Genomic DNA, 21,671 nt, shown 5'->3' on the forward strand with positions numbered 1-21,671 from the left:
CACCAACCTTCTTGTCAATTGGCAAAGTAGGAACTAGAGAGAGTGAGCCAACAAAAATATCCAAAACCTTATCTAAAACAATTGTTAAGCTAGAGGGAATCAAAGCAAAAGCTAGAGCAACAACACTTAATTAACAATAGATGAAAAGCCATGGCTGACACCAACCTAGAAACCACACGATTTTAGTCAACAACATTGACAATAGGGTCCTTCTCAACCACTTGGGGAGAATTTTTATTTACCATTAAATTCAAAATATATTTGTTAATTTCAATAAATGATCAATGATAACATATATATTTTTCTTCGAAAACCATGACATAATTGACATATCTAGAACACAAATTATACTTTAATAAATTAGACACATTTGTCAAATAAAATAAGATAACCCGAGTAAATAAATTATTATAAAATAGCATAGGGTATTAAAATTCAAATTAATTTCATGTAAGAAAAGTAAAATAAAATAAAACAATGTTAAAAAACTAATTTAATCTTGATCTTAAGAAAATAAGTCTAATTGCTCAACAAATTAAATATATGCCAACTATTCTTTAAAACAACAATACGTATTAGTAAAAAAAAAATGCAACAGTTTGTGAGTTCTATTTTGAAAATTTATTTTTAGCCCTAAAATAATTCAAAAAAATTATCTTCAAGGTTTTAAAATACTATTCAGAAGGTAGATTTTTTTTTGCAATATTAAATGTTTGAATTATTAATAACTTTTATTTTGTTGAAGACAATAATTTTATTTAACATTTTTATTTTATTAATATGCCAAAATGATTGCATTCATTATGTTGCCATTGTAGTTATAGCTTCCCTTGCCACCTTCCCTTTTACCAATCTTAGAGAACCTTGAAAGCCCTCTACCTGATTCTAGTCAACTCCAAGAAAAAAATCTCTAAGAAAAAAATGTATTAAGTGTTAGAAAATGAGGGAATTGGGAAGGAATATAGTGAAACCCACCTCAGGAGTCCCACCAAAACAAGGCTTCCACTCCCTTGTTACAAACGAGATTGAGACTTGTTTTACCAACTATGACCCTCTCTTCAGAGTATTCCTATTTATAGAGCCATTGTTTAGAAACATTGCGCTAGAGAACATCTTTACCATCCATTACCCCTAAATATTTTACATAAGGATTCTGACGCAACCCAATTCTTGATTGATGCACCATATCCAAGGAACAATCCTGTTTAGGCTTCCTTGATGTAAATCCAAACCATCACCTTGTTTTGATTTACAACTAGAGTCCCATTAATCCAAAGTCCACTAAAAAGGAAGCAAGTTACATGATGACCATAAGAGTTGTTGAGAAAAGGGCTTCAAAGTCCTTGATGAAGCTTACATGAGACATCTTCGCATAAAATGTATAAATTGGAAGATCCTAGGTCAATAGACTTCAAAGAGTTAGTCTACCCATAGTTGAGGGCCATCTATTAGTCCAATGATTGACTCTATTACAAAGCTTATCCAAAATTCCCTGCGAGAGCTCCCTAGGCAACCAGTGAACTGGGAGAGGAATTATAAGATAAACAAAAGGAAGAGTCCCAATTTGAAAATTAACATATTAGCAATCTTGACTTGTATGAGAGCCATGGTATTAAAAAATAAAATAAACTTTTTCCTTTCATTGATCTTGTTAATGTTTGGTAGCTTTTGTCAGATAACTCTTTTGATATACATGTAATTATATATGAGATATAATTCTATGTGAGATATAAACTTATTATATGTGACATATATATATATATATATATATATATATATAACAATAATTAAGTTTATATAAATTAATTATTTGATTATTGAATAGACATGTCTATTCAATTACTTATGCTCAATATAAATGAGAGGATGTTGCATATGGAAAACATATACAAAATACAGGCAATGCAAGTACATTTGTAGTGATTTGAGAAACATCAACATGGTATTAGAGCAGGTTGCAAGTGTAATTATAGAAGCCTTGGAGAATGCAAGGACAATTCATGTAGTTGAGCAGGATGAGATAAAATTAGTGGGGCTTTGTCAGGCAGGAAAATTGAATTTTACATTATCTACAAAAATGATACTATTGTAGCACCGATTAATATTATGATTGTTTGTGAAGATATATTTCTTTCTCTATATGAAATAAGAGTTTTATTTTGAGTGCTATTAGATCATAGAAGATGCCGTCTCCATCTTTGACATGAGCATATATTGTTTCGTCATATGCAAAATTGTAAAGGCAGCTCGAGACCGCCTGAAATAATTTATTGCACACTATTGGGTTATTTAAACTTTTCCAATCCAGAGTAACCTTCGGTTATTAGAGACGTTTTGTCAAAGATTTGACATACATGTTCCCTTAGTAATGCGCAGAGGTATATTGCATTCAAAGCCTTCTAAGACTTGCGTGTAATGAAATTTTTGTTGACTCCATTCCCACAGTTTGTTGTAGCATGTCGACAATGTGGTGCTGTAGACAATGGCAAGTTGTGGCAAGCATGGATTAGAGATATCTTCTAGCGCAAAATGAGGAGCTCCATACAAACTCCACATTTTCTCTCTCACACCGCACGCCTAAAATTATTCACATACTCTCTATTATGGAAGTCAGATTGCATTGATGCCGCCACCATAGGAAGGCTCTGCGATTGCCACAAATCGAAGGAAGTTTAGCAGAAATAATTTTGAGTGTGCCATCTCATGCACCACAGAAGCATAGAGGACTGAACTCCAATGTGGATCAGAAAACTTGACTCAGACAACTTCAATATTACATGCAGAATATATTCCTAGAAACACGTGTGCTAATGTTTCTTCCTCGTAATATTATCTGTGGTGTTAAAGATTCAAATGTTGATAGATAAATTTCATTAGTGAAATGAAAAACACAATGTCTTATTGGAAGAAGTTTTTGAAGTTAAAAGTGGTGGTCATTATCGTGGACATGAGTGGGGATAGAAAATTAAGGTACAGGCTATGGAGTGAGGAGGTAAGTTGTTTAATTAAACAAATTATATTGTTATGTTTTGATTAAGTAAAAACAGTTTTTGAAAGGACCTGGAACCTTTTACAAAGGGCAAGAAAGATATAACACTGAGGATCAAAATACAACTGTGGAAAGCCACCTAGCCAAACAGAGCGACACACCAAAGTGCCCAACAAGAGGGCAAACAACCCAAGAAGTTACAGACCATCAAAATTTACATTTTGGTCTAGTCTTTTGAGAACGTAAAGACATATCAAAAGAAGGAACAAAAGATTTGCCTTTTTTTCCTTTGACTGATGTCCAACCACGCTCTACCTTCCCAGTAGCCTTTTGCCAATCCCTTTTGACCCCCAAAAATCCCTCATTAGTGTTTTGGACATAGTCAGCAACAGAAAAAGGGACATTAACAACATTCTGATCCAAAGCCATCAAAGGAACAATAGTGGAATCAACAGAGATAACAACAGGCGACGAGTCAGAAACAACCTTCAAATCATCATAAATAGTAAAAGAATCCTCAGCGAAAGAGAGATCAAAATGTGAAGAGCTATCCGAACCATCCACCTCCGTAGAAACCTTATGAACAATATAGTGATCATTCGAAACCCCCAACTACCAAGAAGGTGATTTCCTCGATTTAGCCTTGTCAGAGGAGCAACTTGCAGCAAGATGGCCGATCTTATGGCATTCCCTGCATCTGAAAGGAATACCCTCATAATCAAGTAGTTGAATCCAAGAACCATTTGGAGAAGCCAACCTCATTATAAATAGGAATACTAATTGTACTATTAGAAATATACTTTCTAGTTATAATGAATATTTGAATATTGATGTTTTGGGTATATGTAATATAGGGAACAAGAAAATTCCCAAAACAGGCGACGAGTCAGAAACAACCTTCAAATCATCATAAATAGTAAAAGAATCCTCAGCGAAAGAGAGATCAAAATGTGAAGAGCTATCCGAACCATCCACCTCCGCAGAAACCTTATGAACAGTATAGTGATCATTCGAAACCCCCAACTACCAAGAAGGTGATTTCTTCGATTTAGCCTTGTCAGAGGAGCAACTTGCAGCAAGATGGCCGATCTTATGGCATTCCCTGCATCTGAAAGGAATACCCTCATAATCAAGTAGTTGAATCCAAGAACCATTTGGAGAAGCCAACCTCATTATAAATAGGAATACTAATTGTACTATTAGAAATATACTTTCTAGTTATAATGAATATTTGAATATTGATGTTTTGGGTATATGTAATATAGGGAACAAGAAAATTCCCAAATTAATTAATTTATTAAGTATTATATTTATCATTATTTGAAATGAAATCTATTCAAATAATATTAATGTGAAATTCTATTATTGGTTGGTACATAAGTAAAATATGTTTTATTTATTTATTTGAATAATATATTATCATTATTGAGAACAATTATTCAAGGAAATTTTTTTTTTACTATAAAAAGATTTGTGGCTTGATCTTCTCTTTGAGAATGTTCTTGTTGGACATTGATGACTAATACCAGATTGAAAGGGAGTCTGACACTTCTTCAAAAGCAATATTGAATGAAGAACTTTGAAAATTGATGTTCAAAGGGAGATTGAGATTCGGAGGGAGGTTGACATTTTAGACAACCTTGAAATAGAGGGAGAAGACCGAGGATGCTATTTTGTTAACCTTCAGTGAACCCAATCTTATTGATTAAGAGGAAGTAAACCATGTTGAGATGTTTTCTCTGAAGTTCAATAAGTTGTCACAGTCAAGAGGACTGTGACTATGTATGGGCCTACCCCCTGTGTAAATCATGAGGAAGTGATGACTTCCAAATGATGTCACTTTTGTCTGGGAGAAGTTGTTGTAAGGTGATGATCTTACAATCAACTTGTATTATGAGATCTAATAAATTGAGTAAATGGTGAATGTCTTGTATCTCAACATTTTGGGAGGCCATTACTCTTAGAGTGCTTTGTGAATATCATTGATATTCTGGGAGGCCAATACTATTGATATCTAAATGTTTTGAGTAAGTGGTGAATATCATTGATATTCTGGGAGGCCCATACTATTGATATCTAAATGTTTTGAGTAAGTGGTGAATATCATTGATATTCTGGGAGGCCAATACTCTTGATATCAAATGTGATATCAAAACGTTTTGAGTAAGTGGTGAATATCATTCATATTCTGGGAGACCAATACTCTTGATATCAAATGTGATATCAAACCTTGATTTTGAGTACTTGATAAATATCAGATGTCGATATTCTGGGAGATCAAGACTCTTGATATCAAATGTGATATCATACCCTAGTTAGAGAATTGATGAATATCATATGTTGATATTCTGAAGATCAATACTCTTGATATCGTATGCTATATTAAATGGTGAAAAACTTCTGAGATATCCTTAATATTACCAATGGTGTAATATTTGTCTTGTGTTTATCCTCCCTTGCTAAGAGGGAGTGTTAATGTTTGGTAGCTTTTGTCGGATAACTCTTTGGATATATATATATATATATATATATATATATATATATATATATATATATATATATATATATATATATATATATATATATATATATATATATATATATATATATATATATATATATATATAAAACAATAATTAAGTTTATATAAATTAATTTTTTGATTACTGAATAGACATGTCTATTCAATAACCTATGCTCAATATAAATGAAAGGATGTTGCATATGGAAAACATATACCAATATAGGCAATGCAAGTACATTTGCAACGATCCGAGAAACATCAACATATCTTCTTTTTTGAGGCTTCATAACACATGAAAGGTAAAGGGGGAAATCCATGAACTCAATTCCAACCTCCCAATAAAGAATTACCATCAACAAATGGAAGATAACAGGGAAGTCCATGAACTTAATACCAACCTCCAATCAGACCTTGCCTAAAACTAGACTTGATAAATCTTCCTAACCCCTTAGCCGTTAAAATGAGTAAGTATGAGGAGGAGGTCATCCTAACAAAGGCCTCTTGAAACACCAAAAAACTTAGTGAGCTCACCATTAATAAGAACGACGCATGAGAAGGTAATATACCGCATAACACAATTGATTCATTCAACACTAAATCCAAGTGCAATAAGAACTTTGTGTAAGAAGCTCCTTTTGACCCTTTTATATGCATTGGCCATATCCAACATTATGAACATAACCGACTCCTCAAGAGTGGCCATAAAACACGCTTTCTCTTATACAATGATCTCATCTAGGATTTTCCTTCCAACCATAAAATTGCCTTGCTTTGTAGAGATTAATCTATCTAGCCATAGCTTGAACCTTTCTCTAATCAACTTTGTGATTATTTTATTAAGCATAGTACAAAACATTAAGGGCCTATTTGGTAGTCAAAATTTGATGGGAATAGGAAAATCTGATTGCTAGAATTCGGAAATTCAGCATTTAGTTGTAAACACGAAAAGTAAAATTAGAATTTATTAATTCTAAGTTTATCCCAAAATGAGTATATCAAAATTCTTGCTTAAAAGGTGGAACATGAATAGCCTATTCCTATTCCTTTTTTTTCGAACCAAATTTTATATCTCATCGAGTCCAATCGTAGTTGCATAAGCCAAACTATTGGAGGGAAGCTATTTTTTGGTGAAATGTGGTGAGAGAAGCAACGACAGAGGCATAGTCGGGGAGTTCGAACAAATTTTTCTCAAATGTATTGAGCAAGCCCAACTCGAAAAGGACTCGTTAATGTCGTTTGATTCTCAAATTTATTTAAAAAAAAAAAAAAAAACTTATTCCATTTCCAATTTCGATTTTTTGCAACCAAATGTAAAATATGCATCTTTCGACTATTCTTCCAGTTCAACCAAAGAGGTCCAAATGATATTCTAGAAATTATTTTAAGAATGCGTGAATTCTAGAAGTGGGCTTATTCCAGCATTACTGAATGTTGCATTCGACAATTCCTGCAACCAAATAGACCTTAAACATTAATCGATTTTGAGGAATAGACTTCTTCCCTTTTTGAAATAAGAGCAAAAATGTAGCATTTATTGCCTTGAGCACTTCCTTGTTACTAGATGATTCCTCAACAACTTTGAATAGATCCATCTTAGTGATTTCCTAGAATTATTGATAGAATTCTATAGGGAGTCCATTTTGTTGTAGAGCTTTGCTGTTCTTTATTGCAAGCACTATTGCATCAACTTCAAAGAGTAATATGGGCCTTCTAAGATCTTCATTCATTTAACTAGTAACCATGAAAGGAATACAATCAAGCACTGACCCTTCCTCCAATTCATATATAGTTCTAAAATAAACTAAAAATAATTGATTTGAATAAATAAAATATCTGTAGATAAATAAATTTTTACAAGATTTCTACTTTGATTTTCTAAGATTTTTGTATTTGAAATATTGCATTACCCCAAGAAAGTATCGAGGATGTATAATTTTATAGGTTGGTTTTTAAATTATTTATGCCAAAGTTAATGAATCTCTATCAAATGCAACTTACTTGAAATATTGTCTATATTTTTATAAGTTATTTTCGTGTAGGGAATTATCAAAGTGTTATATACCATGATGAATACAAAATGAAATGTTAACAAACATTGGAGGGGTCACACAAACACAACTATAGTATTCAATATGTCTAATATTTACTTTAGATCTTATAAAGGGCTTGGAGAAAGACACCATATACACACCAACACATCATTGGAGGGTGAATTTCTTGCCCTCTTCCATAATGTATTGGTTTTGAAATCCTTCCTAACTTGTAGTTATTAATTAAATTCAATAAATGATTTTGTTGAGACATTTTCAATCGAATTCCTTATTGCGTTTCGTAATTCAAGATATTGGTTGCTTTAGACTCGCTCCCCCTATCCTGTATTTTGACTACTTTTTGTGCCAAAATTTCTCCTCTCATTGTTTGCAACAAGGACATGACAAATAATAAAGATTCTGCTAGGCATTTTTTAGGTTGCCAGTTATCCTCGCTCTGACATACTCTTGGAGGCATGTGGTGTTTGGTAAGATTGAAATGCTTTCCTTGTGAAAAACTCTTTTATTGCTAAATTTTGTTTATTTGATGATCAAAGTTTTCAATTAATTTAAAAACAAGATTTTAAGGTATCAGGAACCCTTTAAAACTTTAGAGCATAAAGATATTCAACAAAGTCCCAAGATAAAATGCTGTCAATAGACACTGAGTAGCAACCCAAGACAAACCAGACAAATAGTGGAAAATACACCACTATTTAAGAACAAATAAAACCAACATAATAGAAATTATAAATAGAAAGCCCAAACTGCCTAAAGGGTTAAAAAACTAGAAACCCACAACCTGCAAGAAACAAGGAAAAACTAGGATTTTCCTTTGCCTCCCTTCTTCTGGGAGTGCAATGTCATGCCAAAATGAGGAGGGGACTTCTTATCGTGTCTTCTAGTAACTGGGATCAACCCCTCCTCAATTATAGTAGCCTTGTCTTGCCAATCTTGATAATTCAAACCTTGAGACCCCATGATAGAAACAAGACAAGAACCAACCACTATAGATCCAACAATAGAGTTGTGGACATAATCAATGTTGGGGTTTTCCCTGAGGAATGACATCATCTTTTTGTTGAATTGAACCAGTGACAATACTCAGAACATCATAGGAATAGTGCAAATGACAACATTATTCAGACCAAATGAAAACAACATAATAGAAAAATAAATAAAAAGCTAAAATTGCCCAAAGGGTTATAAACTAGGACCCTAAAATCTGCGAGAAACAAGGAAAAACTGGGATTTTCCTTTGCCTCTTTTCTTCCAGGAGTGCAATGTCATGTCAAAATGAGGGGACTTCTTATGGTGTTTTCCAATAACTAGGATCAAACTCTCCCCAAGCATAGTAGCCTTGTCTTGTCAATCTTGAGAAACTAAAGCTTGAGACCCCAAGATAGGAACAAGACAAGAACTAACCAAAATAGATCCAACAAGAGAGTTCTTGACATAACCAACAATGGGGTTCTCCGTTAGAGGAAGGAGATCATCTTTTTGTTCAATGGAACCAGTGACTATAGTGACAACAACATCATGCTTGATCATGCCACTAATAATGATTTTCTTAGCACAACCAAGGTCTGCCTCCTCCAATAAAGGAGAAACGCCAGGCCCAACATCATTGACTAAAGTGGAAAACCCAACAAATTCAATGTCCCTAACCTACATAGAAGAATCCATAGACACATTGACCAACATAGATTTAGCTAGAGAAATAACATGAGAACAACCAAGAGCTTTACCACTAGACACAATAGGAACAATTTCAATAGAAGAGACACAAAACTTTCTCTGGAAGACACAGAATTGGTAGAGCTAGCAAACATAAATCCAACATAATCAACACTAACAACAAGGTTCACTCCCATAGGAGACTCCTAAGGCTTTGGGAAAAGCTCTTCTTAATAATTGTGTAATGGTCAAAAGAGGCACCCTTCCACTGAGATGAAAACTTGGTTGTCTTAGCCCTCTCTAATCTATATTGGGCTGCCAAATGACTCATTTTAAAGCACTTCCTACATTTGAAGGGGAGCCCTTCATAGTCCAAAATTTGAATCCAAAAACCCTTAGAATGCTATAACTTAATCTTTTTTGGCAACTAGGATTTGTGCACAAGTAGAGTGCATAATATCAAATGACTCATCATCCACCATCAAGTAAAGTCAAAGAGCCTTTTCAACCTCTTCCAAAATGGAGCCAACCTAAAGATTAAGTGGAAGATAGGAAGCCTCACCCATATTAGAATCTTGTTAAAGGTTTCAAAAGAGGGGGAACAATCAAGGTACCATATTTTAACCATCAATGTAAAATGATCTTCCCAAGTGAAAGAATGATTGCACAAAATCAACTTTCTATCATCATCATTTTCAAACTTAGCGACGAAAAATCCCCTAGCCATAGGGGAGATGTGAATATTACTAGATAAAATAGGTTCCTGATGAAAAGAGATCCACATGTGAAAATGAGGAAGACTCACCCTCAGATCCTTGAAACGACATATCACCCCATGGTCAGACAAACCAAAGGAGGCAATCTCAATGTTTTTCAATACAACCTCATCCAAAGAGACATAGATAGGGTTTGAAATAGGGAAAGGTCCCTTCACTTTCAAACTCGAGTCACCACTATTCTTTTTACCACTAGGAAGAGGGGTTGAAGACCCAACTTAGAACTTACCAATATACAATAAGGCCCCAATAGACATAGACCTAGTAGATGATGAAGCTCTAACATGCAAATCTCTAGTTGAAGCTTAACCAACACACAACAAAGATCCAAAAGTTGTAAATGACAACTAGGATCCAACAATAACATAACAATGCATCAACTCCTTGGAGTCATAACATTTGACTTGGATATGGGTTTTGGCTAAAATTTTACAAGCAGTTGTGTGAGGAGGAGTTATTTAGATTGCTGATGGAGCTCAACTCAATAGGTGGCCATTTCAACATTTTTTTGGGAGCTTGAAATTTCGTCTTGACCTCTGAAATTAGCTTTTTGTGTTTTTTTCTAGTTTTTTAGAAAGTTGATTTTGTAATAAATTCGAAATCATATTTTTTGATTTCGTTGATTAGTTGGCTATTCATCTTGCTTGAGTTGGGGGCTTTTCTTGGGAGACAATTGAGATTCGTAGGATGGGTTTTGGAAATTACCAAATATGGAAAAATTTGCCAAATATGGTAATTTTCAAAATTGTAATAAGGAGTTGTTTTCTTTCATTGTAGGGGTAGAGTAGAGTTGGAAGAATTGAATGAAGAATCATACATTCTAAAAATTTGTGTTATTGTTTTCTGAGTTATTATCATTGAAGGGGTTTGAGCTACATCATTTGGTATTAGAGTGGGAAGATGGTTGGGAGAGGAAGATAAAGAGGAAGAGGAAGATGAGGTGACACTCCAATGTAGAGATTTATATTGGATATGCAGACGCAAAGTGAATGATTGAATGAGCGAATGAATAGTCAAGGAATACCAGTAGCACAAGGAGAGGACAAATATGATGAAGAGGGAAATCGAAGAGGCACTAATCAAAATGAAAAAAATGAAGAAGACTTGGAAGAGTTGAGTTATGCAGATAGAGTACTTCAAGCTTTAGAAGGTAAAAATGAAGGGATCAAGATTGAAGTTTCAAACTATGCTGGTAGTCTTAAGCCAAAAGAGTTGATAGACTGGCTAATTGAGATGGGTAAATTTTTTGGATGGAAGCCTATAGGCAAGGAAAAGAAGATGAAGCTTGCATGCACAAAATTAAAAGGACATGCAATGATATGGTGGGATCACCTCCATAAGGAACGAACTAGAAAACAAAAGGGAGAGATCAAAATGTGGAGCAAGATGGAGAAAAAGCTTTGGGAAAAGTTCTTACCCTTGGATTCTTCACAAACCCTATTTCGTAAGTTCCATAATTTGAAACAAAATTTGTCTTCCATACAAGAGTACACAAATGAGTTCTATAAGTTATCCATGAGAATACAACATCAAGAAGATGATGAGCAAGTGGCTGCTAGATACATGAATGGTCTTAAATTGTCTATCCAAGATAAACTAAGCATGCATCTTCTTAACAATATGGAGGAAGCCTACCAATTAGCGTGAAGAAAAGTAGAATCGACAGTACAATCAGAGGAATAGAGGAGCAAGAAGGGGTCCCTCAACATCGTTTCGAGGAGGTTCTAAATACGGTCAAGGGGAATCCTCCCAAGGGTTCGAAAGAAATATAGATTCCATATAAGATCCTGCAAAATAGGAAAGAGGAAGGGAATTTCAGCGAGGACGAGGTTATGGTAGTAGAAGAGGATGGGAAAACTAATAGAGGCCCTTTACTTGTTTCAGATGCGGGGAAGAAGGACATAGAGCCTTTGAATGCTCAAATTATAACATGCTAGACATAAATCAAGGAAGACAACCTAGAGTGAATCTGGTTCAACCAGAAGAGGAGGAGCAAGAAGTTTCACCAGATGTGGGAGAAACCCTCATGATGAGGAGATCAGTGATCATTCCAGAGAAAGATGAAGTTCTTGCAAAGAACTTTGATGACTTGTGGCTTCGGACCAACATTTTTAGAACTAGATGCACTTCTGGTGGAAAGGCATGCCAAGTTATTATTGATGGGGGTAGTTGTGAGAATATGGTATCTAGAGAAATGGTAGAGAAATTAAATTTACAATTTGAGAAGCATCCTCGTCCTTACTGTATTGCAGGAAATGAAGTAATAGTTGATAAATGATGTTTAGTCAAATTTACCTTAGGAAAATTTTATAAGGATGAGATTTGGTGTGATGTTATCCCTATGGATGCTTGCCACATGTTGTTGGGAAGACCATTGCAGTATGATAGGAATGTCCTACATGATGGGGAGAAAAATACTTTCACATTTTGGAAGGATGGCTCTAAAGTGGTGTGAAACCATGTTGTCTGCAAAAGAAGTTGTCAAAGAAATGAAAGTAATAGGTTGCTGTTATGCACTAGTACTAAAAAGAGGAGAAGAACGAGAAAACTTGGTGCCACCCAATGCAATGAAGGTGCTGGAGGAGTTTGTTGATGTTGCTCCTGATGAGCTACCTGATGATCTCCCACCCAAAAGAGATATTCAACATCATATTGATCTTATTCCTGAAGCAACTCTTTCCAATGAAGAAACCTATCAGTTGAATCCAACACAACATGCATTGTTGAATAAGCAAGTGACATAACTGATGCAAAAGGGTTTGGTCAGGGAAAGCATGAGTCCTTGTGCAATACCTGCATTGTTGACTTCAAAGAAGGATGGTACATGGAGGATGTGCACTAATAGCAGAGCAATCAATAAGATTACCATTAAGTACCCATTTCCTATTCCTAGGATAGAGGAATTGGTGGATGAATTAGTGGTGGCTAAATACTTTAGCAAGATTGATCTCCGAATTGGCTACCACCAGATTTGAATTCGAAAGGGAGATGAATGAAAGACAACATTTAAGACGAGTTGGTTTGTAATGGATGGTTATGCCTTTTGGGCTATGAAACACACCTAACACATTTATGCAGTTGATGAATACAGTGTTGTGACCTTACATTGGTAAGTTTGTTGTAGTTTACTTTGATGATATTATGATCTATAATAGAAGCAATGAAGAACACTTACAACACTTGAGGATCATCTTGGGTGTCTTAAGGAAGGAGAAGCTCTTTGCAAACTTGAAGAAGTATAGGTTCATGCAAACTAGTTTGACCTTTCTAGGCCTTGTCATTTCTCAAGATGGTGTTCAAATGGATCCAAAAAAGGTAACAACAATCCTAGAATGGTCCAAACCTTCTAGTATAGTAGGAGTACGAAGTTTTCATGGGTTGGCAACTTTCTACCAAAAGTTTATTTGAAATTTTAGCAGTATAGTAGCGCCCATAACAAACTCTACTAGAGGAAGGGAGTTCACATGGACAACAGATGTTGAAAAGAGTTTTAAATTCTTGAAGAAAAAGGCAACTGAATCTCCTATATTGACACTTCCAAAATTTGATAAATTTTTTGAAGTCGAGTATGATGCGTCACATGTTGGGATAGGCGTTGTTCTTAGCCAAGCAAGTAAGCCTGTAGCCTTCTTTAGCAAGAAATTGAATGAAGTAAGAAAGAATTATTCTACCTATGATCTGGAATTTTGTGCAATTGTTCAAGCATTAAGACACTGGAGGCACTATCTAGTCCCACATGAATTTGTGCTATGTACTGATCATATTGTTTTGAAATATCTCAACACACAAAAGAAGTTGAATAGTTGACATGCCATGTGGGTATCTTTCTTATAGGGCTATATCTTTGTTCTGAGACATATGTCTGGAAAAAAAAATCAAGTTGCTGATGACTTGAGCAAGTGTGCTACACTATTAACCACAATGGAAACAAAGGTCACTGGCTTTGATGCTATTAAGGCTTTATATGCAACTGATGATGAGTTTTGGGAAATTGTAGAATAGCTAAAGGATTCATCTTTTGGTAAGTTGGATCATGTGAAAGGTGACTATTCTATGCAGGATGGTTACCTCTTTAAAGGTAACCAACTATGTATACCAGGTGGGTCTATGCGGGAAAACATTATCAGGGAATTTTATAGTGGTGGACTAGCTGGACACTTTGGCAAGGACAAAACAATAAACTTGGTTGAAGATAAGTATCGTTGGCCCAAAATAAAGAGGGTCATCACTAAATATGTGGTAAGGTGCAAAATCTGTTAAGTGGCTAAAGGACATTCACATCATACATGATTATACATGCCTTTTCCAGTACCCACCGAACCATGGATTGACTTGAGTATGGATTTGGTATTGGGTCTCCCACACACTCAATGAGGTAATGATCTATTTTTGTGGTTGTTGATCGATTTTCCAAAATGGTCCACTTTATTGCTTGTAAAAAGACCAACGATGCAACTAGAGTAGCAAAACTATTCTTTTCAGAAGTTGTTCATTTACATGGTCTTCCAAAGACCATTACCTTTGATAGAGACACTAAGTTCTTGAGCCATTTTTGGAGGATTCTCTAGAGGAAATTAGGAACAAAGTTATAGTTTAGTAGTGCTTATTATCCTCAAACTGATGGACAAATATAGGTAGTCAATCAAAGTTTGGGAAATTTGTTACGCTGCATTGTGGGGGAGAAGCCTAAACAGTGGGACTTGGCATTGTCCTAGGCAAAATTTGCCTATAATAGTTCTATTAATAGATCCACCAGAAAATTTCAATTTCAAATTGTCTATGGTTGAAACCCTCAAGGTGTTTTAGATCTTGTGTCACTTCCCTTGGATACAAAATTAGTGATGATGGAGTTGCCTTTGCTAAACACCTTCACCAACTCCAACAAGATGTCAGGCAAAAGTTATAGGATAGTAATGTGAGTTACAAGATTGCTGTAGATGCTACTTAGAGACAACAAATATTTGCTGCTGGTGACTTAGTGATGGTTTACTTGAGGCATGAATGGTTTCCTGTAGGCAAATATCATAACTTGAAGTATAAAAAGGTTGGGCCTTGCAAAATCATCAAAAAGATTAATGATAATGCTTATGAGGTTAGCTTACCAACAAATCTTGACATCTCCCCTGTTTTTAATGTTTTTGATTTATACACATTCCATGGAGATATTCCTAGTGCAGATGACGTTCAGGGAGTGGATTGGCAACATCACCTTCCTAATAAGAAGAAGGAAAAGATTGCCAAAATTCTTGACAAGCAGACTACCTCCACAAGGCATGGCTAGCACAACATATACTTGATACAATGGGATGGGTTACCTGCAACAGAGAGTACATGGTTATCTGAGTGGGTAGTAATGCAGTTAGATCCAATAAAATTGCAGCAATTCACAGGCATCCACTTGCAGGATTTGTGTTTCTTTCGAGAAGGGGAGAATGATGCATCAACTTCTGGGAGTCATAACTTTTGACTCAGATATGGGTTTTGGCTGAAATTTTATAGGCAATTGCGTGAGGAGTTATTTAGATTGCTGATGAGCTTAGCTCGATAGGGGGCTGGTTCGACATTTTTTCGAGAGCCTAAAATTTCATCTTGACCTCTGAAATCGACTTTTTGTGTTTTTTTTCCAGTTTTTTAGAAAGTTGTTTTTGTAGTAAATGTGAAATTAAATTTTTGATTTCATTGATTAGCTGGCAATTCATCTTGCCTTAGTCAGGAGTTGTTCTTGGGAAAAAATTGAGATTTGTAGGATGGGTTTTGGAAATTACCCAAAAATGGAAAAATATGTTTTTTCTAAAAATTTGCCAAATATGGTAATGTTCAAAATTGTAATAAGGAGTTGTTTTCTTTCATTGTAGGGGTAGAGTAGAGTTGGAAGAATTGAATGAAGAATTAGACATTCTGAAAATATGTGGTATTATTTTCTAGATTATTATCATTGAAGGGGTTTGAGCTACATAACGTAACTCTCACATATGCCAAAACCCTAGTCGAATCTCCATCAAATGACAACACTCCAGTAGAAGAGTTGTTAGAAATAGGGTATGCAGAGAACAGGGGGGGTGGGGGGGGGGGGGGATTGAATTAATATTTTATAAACTTTTGCCCAAAATTGGATATCTTTAACAAACTTATAACTTGCATATGAAAGTGCACTAACTATGCTAAACAGTAAACACAAGCATACAATAAAGTAATTCATAACACCATATTTTGTAAACTAGGGAAACCCTACCTAAGGAAAAACCTCGGTGGGGATGACACCCACAAAATGGTCCACTAATCAAAAGTATCTTGTGAAAGATATTGACCCTGTTAGGAGTTTGCTACATCCTTATAGTGTCTCGGCCCTTGTTAGAAGCCTCAACCCTATTAGGAGTTGTTATTACAATTTACAAATGTATGCAAGATGAGCCCATTGCCCAAACATGCAATATATAATGAAATTCAATATACAAAGAGTAGATACAAAAACCTCTGCATACTGTTGCTATCTTTAATATATGGTATTTGCCTTTGCTGCTCTTCACAAACAATTCACACAGCTATGGTCTTACATCAGAATTTGCATCACAAAACATATCATTATAGACCTACTAGTTTGCACATCTTCATATTCAAAAACTTTTCCTTTATACCACATTTCTTTTAACTGTCAGCATTCATCTCTTTCACACTTGCCAAAATGCAAATTGATTCTTGCTAACTTAGGGTTAACATCTATGATGTCAGCCCTAATTAGTTAAGTAATTATTTTGATAAATAAAATCATTCCTTAACCCAAGATATTCATTTCCTCAAGTTGGCCCTGTTCTGCCTTTTCAACACTGTCTTTGTAAAACCAAAATATTTTTGTCCGTATTGTGCTACCCTCTTGTACACTTCATTTGGACAAATTGTACTTCCTCTAGTGAAGTGCACACGTGCCATAAATTCCTCTGCGAACTGCGCTGACCAAAAAGGTCTTGTGCTAACAGATACACTCTATTACACTTGACAGTTTTCTAAGTCTTTGACCCAAAACTTTATCTCTAAGATTTGTTGACTTCATCTACGCTATATGTTTCCATAAATGACAACATCACATTTTGTTAACCTACCAAAATTGCCACCAAGATCACAACGACTCAGCAGATGCTGAAGCTCCAGTGGACGAAAAAACCCTATCCCCAAATGACAAAACCCCAACTGAAGCTAGCAACTTCCCAGTGGATGATAACACCCTAGCTGAAGCACCAATGATCTTGTCATTGATGACCAAAGCTAGTTCTAGATCAATCTTGTGTTTAATAAGAGATTTCTCTTTTTGTCAAAGCTTAAACTTCCTCGTTTAATCTCTCGTTGAACCTTTCTTTGCGTTTGGGTTAGATCACCTAATCATCCCCTTTAGATTTCATGAAGATTCTTATTACAAGGCCCATTAGTAATGTTATTGTTCATTTTTTGAAGGTGGATGATTGTACTTGTCGCTTGGGTAACTCCACCTTTGGTCCATTCTTGTTGAAATAAAAAATATAAGAAACTCTTAATGGGGATGTGGTGTTGATGGTCGGGGACATGCCTTCAATGCTCTTAATAGATTATAAGGGCCTCCTTGTTTGTTGTCAATATTGTTTAGTTGTTGGTCACCTAGCTTTGGATTGTTCTTAGACACTTAGAAAGGTATTCTTACATGGTGAATGGATGCTAAGGTATACCACTTAATTGTCGAGGCTCCCATTGGGATATGCAATTCAATGATACTAGTAAGCATTGTGATTTGGGCTTAATGTTGTTGTGCCCAAATGTGCCTTTTGTGATTTTTCTATTCCTTATCCATGTTTGGATGTGCATGCAACTCCTTGGCTATCATCTTCTTTGGTGGTCATTGATATGCATTTTAATTTTATTGTTCCTCTGGATTTTGGATAATCATGTCTTGTTTTCTGTCATGTCCCCTTTTCAAATAATAAAAAAATAATAATCTTTGCTAAGACAGGCAGACCCAAGAAAGTGAAGTTTCGGAAAAAGGGGGGTTAATCTTTGGAAACTGTTGGACTAATAAATGAAATTATTATTAAAATATGTTTCATTAACCTCTCTTGGACGTGAGTTACGGTTATGGCCTCTTTTAAGGGGTTTGGAGGCATTTTGGGCAGGGGGGAGAACTTGATTTTTGCTCATTCTTTGTTATTCTTCAGAGGCTGCCAAACCTGTGGAGAAGGAGACCCAAGAACGAGAGTTTGCAGGTTTCTAGGAAGGCTAAGGACGGGAGTTTGAAGCCATTCCATGTGCATGCTCATACAGAGTTTTCCTTTGTGCTGAATAGTGTAGATTTGTGGGTTTTTGGGTGTGTTTTTTGCATGAGTTTGGTGTTTTCAGTTGAGCATTTCATATCAGTTTTGGTTGCTGCTGTATTTTAGACTTTAAGCTGTTAAAATAGAGCTGAATATATGTATTGGGATGTGATTAAACTTCTAAGATAGTTTATTAGTGTTTTTGTGGTGTTTTCGGGCATTTTTGTGTTAGTTTCGGGAGCCCGATGAACATAGTTTTTGTCCTACATTTGTGAGCTGTTGTGTAAAGGCTATATAGATCTGAAAATGTCATTTTGTAGGCTGTTATGCTGCTGAAAAATCTGTAAAAATGGCCATTTTCAGATTTATTAATAATAGGTGAAGCTGTGAAGCTTTTGGCACCATTTCTGGCATACCCGATTTGGGGTTTCTTGAGAAATTTGGAGGATCTTTGTGATATGAGTTGTTTGATCTTAAAGATCTGATTAAAGATTGGAAATATCATACAAAATCAGAAACGGGACATTTCATTTTCACTATTATTGGGGTGATGGATTGTAACATCGTTTGGATGGTAGTTCATTGAAGGACATACCCTTTTTCTCTACTTACTCATTATGGGGTGGTGAAAGAGAACTATGTGATATTGGGTTAGAACCCTTGTCTCCCTCTAATTTCTAGCTTTGGTCAAAAGGTCCCTCTCTCTTCATTTTCATCGTTTTCTCAATGCCACCTCTTCATATTCACTCTGTTTGCCTTGATGGTGACTTGTATTAGTTCCATGCCCTTCCTCTACTTATCTTATCAACGAATCACAATGTTTAATCAATAACATATCTTATTATGTGGCCCCTTGTGTATGAATTACAAGACTTTAGGGCTAGACCCATGCTAAGGAATGCAATAAACTATTATCACTAGCCATAAAAGTAGAATAGCTAAGTTTGTAAAGCGTTGGAACTTGGAACTTGTAAGCGTGCGAAAGCTTTTTGTGGATATGCTTCTTTAATGTAATTTTGTAGAATAGTAATGTCTTATCTTTCCTTCTTTGTATTTGTTATCATTGGTCTTTTGATTGTTTGCATCTCACTTTTGAAGAACACATTGCTAGCTCTTTGAATCATTGCTAGCTCTTTGTAACATTTAGATAGAGTGCATCAAATGCTACCTTATCTTTTCCTTATGATATAACTCCATAAAAATGGAAACATGTAAGAAGAAATGTTACAATGATCATAATTTCCATTGTTTGAACATGATGTTTAACATGAAGTAGCTAATGGTGAATTTTGTTTACTTGGATTTTGTATTTCTCAATTGTCACAAAATATGATATTATCCTCTTTTTTGTATTAGAAAATGTGACCATTGGAAATATTAAACATTCGTTTGCTTTTCATCGTTAGAGACACTTCTTAACAACTCCTCTCATAAAAATTGTTACATGGTGTGATGCTAACTCAAGCCCAATCTAAATTTTAATTTTTTTAGAGTACATATAATCATTCAAATTATATATGTGATTACTCGATGTCATGGGTATTCACATGCATAGTTTCTACTCTTCGATGTTGGATCTTTGCATTATTTGTATTTATCTACTTCCTTATAATAACTAATGACCTTAAATATGTTATACCATATGTTACGTTTGTATGGACTTATATTGCTAGTTGGTGCATACTTTTGCTTATTATCTTATTATTCTTTTTAATCTACTAGTGTAGATATCTTAAATAAATCTATCTAAAGAAATGCCGATAGATATCTACTACAAAATAATTATAATTTAATTTACTACATATGAAATTATTTATATTTCCTTTATCTCCATTTATATAGCTTTTTGCTAACTTCCCAGCTTTTTATTTTAATTTCTTAAAAAATTGATGATTTATATTTTCAAATATAATAATTTATATGGATATTTTATGTGGTATTTATTAAATTATTTTTAAAAGTATATTCTATTCATAATAAAATTTAAACTTGTGACATGTAGATGGTTGTCAAATTTAACCTAAAAGAATAAAAGTTAACATTAACACGGTCACACCATCTCACTCCCCCATTTTGCTATTGTAGAATGCCTATTGGCATTAATTATTATTTGTTTTACTTCAACCCATTCTTTCTAGAGTTTAATGTAATGTTTAATTTTTAACATTTATGCTATGAAAGCATGACTATTTTTAACGTTAATCTAATTATTATTGTCAATCTTATAAATAAAATTTGAGACATGGATTAGAGGTTTTCTTTTTGATTCTTTCTTCTATGAGCTCTTGAACTAGTTACAATAAGAATATGTTTCAGTGGCTATGCCCACTTTTCCCTTAAAAAATATAAAAGCAAATATTGAGATATGGAAGCACAATGTGTCTCACTTATTTGAAATATGCCACATGAAATATATCATATGTTATGTTTGTATGAAATATATTGTAAGCCACAAAATCACTTTTATTATTCTTATTATTGATTATTGTTATTTAATTCAATATATGCTTTAATTCGCTCCTATGCTTAACTTTTATAATTAGGACTATTGTGAATATTTATTGAATTGTCATGTACAATTTATTTTGATAACTTTTTCCTAGGAAGTATTTATTATTTTTATCCAAGTGAAATTAAATAATTGGTTTTTCCTATGCAGGTGTTAGTGGAATCATACGTCGAGCGTTATTTGATGACTGGGTTGAGTTTTATCAGGTGTTTTCTACTATATTCTACTATTCTCTTTGCAAGAATTATTGAGGCAATTCCACATCTAGTTATATGATCTAAATGAAAGTTTGTAATTTTTTCAAAATAGTAGTTGGAAAATAACTCTCAAAGACAAATTGATTTGAACTTATTTTTTAAATCAATAGAATTTTTTTTTTTTGATTGCACACTAGTGTACTTCTTTCATGTGAACTGGTTCCTATTGCAAAAAAATACAAAACAAAATTAGTTTTTTTGAAAAAACACCTCATACTTAGTATATAAAATGCTTGTGTATCTAATGTAAAATAGAATAATTTTTTAAAGATGTAAGCTTGGATATGTGTAATGCCATATATAAGATTACACCTAAAATAAGCGTTGAACTTAAATGCATAATATCAGATATGAACTAAGCATTTTGCGAGACGAGTACCGTGTGATCATAAAATTCATAAAGACTAAATTGCATGGCGTTGACCCATTTTTTTAATCGGAGGGTAGTTTAATAATGTTAGATGAAGTGTAAACTTATAATACATAACGAAAAGAAGATTGTATAAAGGACCTTAGTTGTGTTGTTATAAATCTTTCAATTTTTGTTGAGAACCTTAATACATGTATTTTCTTTTTCAACTCTTTTTAGGATGTCGGGTTTTTTTGCGAAGGTGAATATTTTTCACTTATACTTTG

At 34.3% G+C, this 21,671-nt stretch overlaps 1 protein-coding gene across 1 annotated transcript in view; it reads left to right on the plus strand.

The window, feature by feature from the left end:
• LOC149563902 (histone-lysine N-methyltransferase ATXR7-like) overlaps nt 1-21,166 on the plus strand; it is a 77,322-nt gene extending 56,156 nt beyond the window's left edge. Inside the window, exon 20 of the mRNA XM_089827017.1 lies at nt 20,929-21,166. The gene's annotated coding sequence lies outside the window, so the exon portion shown is untranslated. The remainder of the gene's footprint in view (nt 1-20,928) is intronic.
• Nucleotides 21,167-21,671: the final 505 nt, after the last annotated feature.

The sequence above is a fragment of the Cupressus sempervirens genome, chromosome 4, assembly GCF_028749045.1.
Source record: "Cupressus sempervirens isolate cs-2001-9-10 chromosome 4, ASM2874904v1, whole genome shotgun sequence".
Classification (NCBI taxonomy): Eukaryota; Viridiplantae; Streptophyta; class Pinopsida; order Cupressales; family Cupressaceae; genus Cupressus; species Cupressus sempervirens.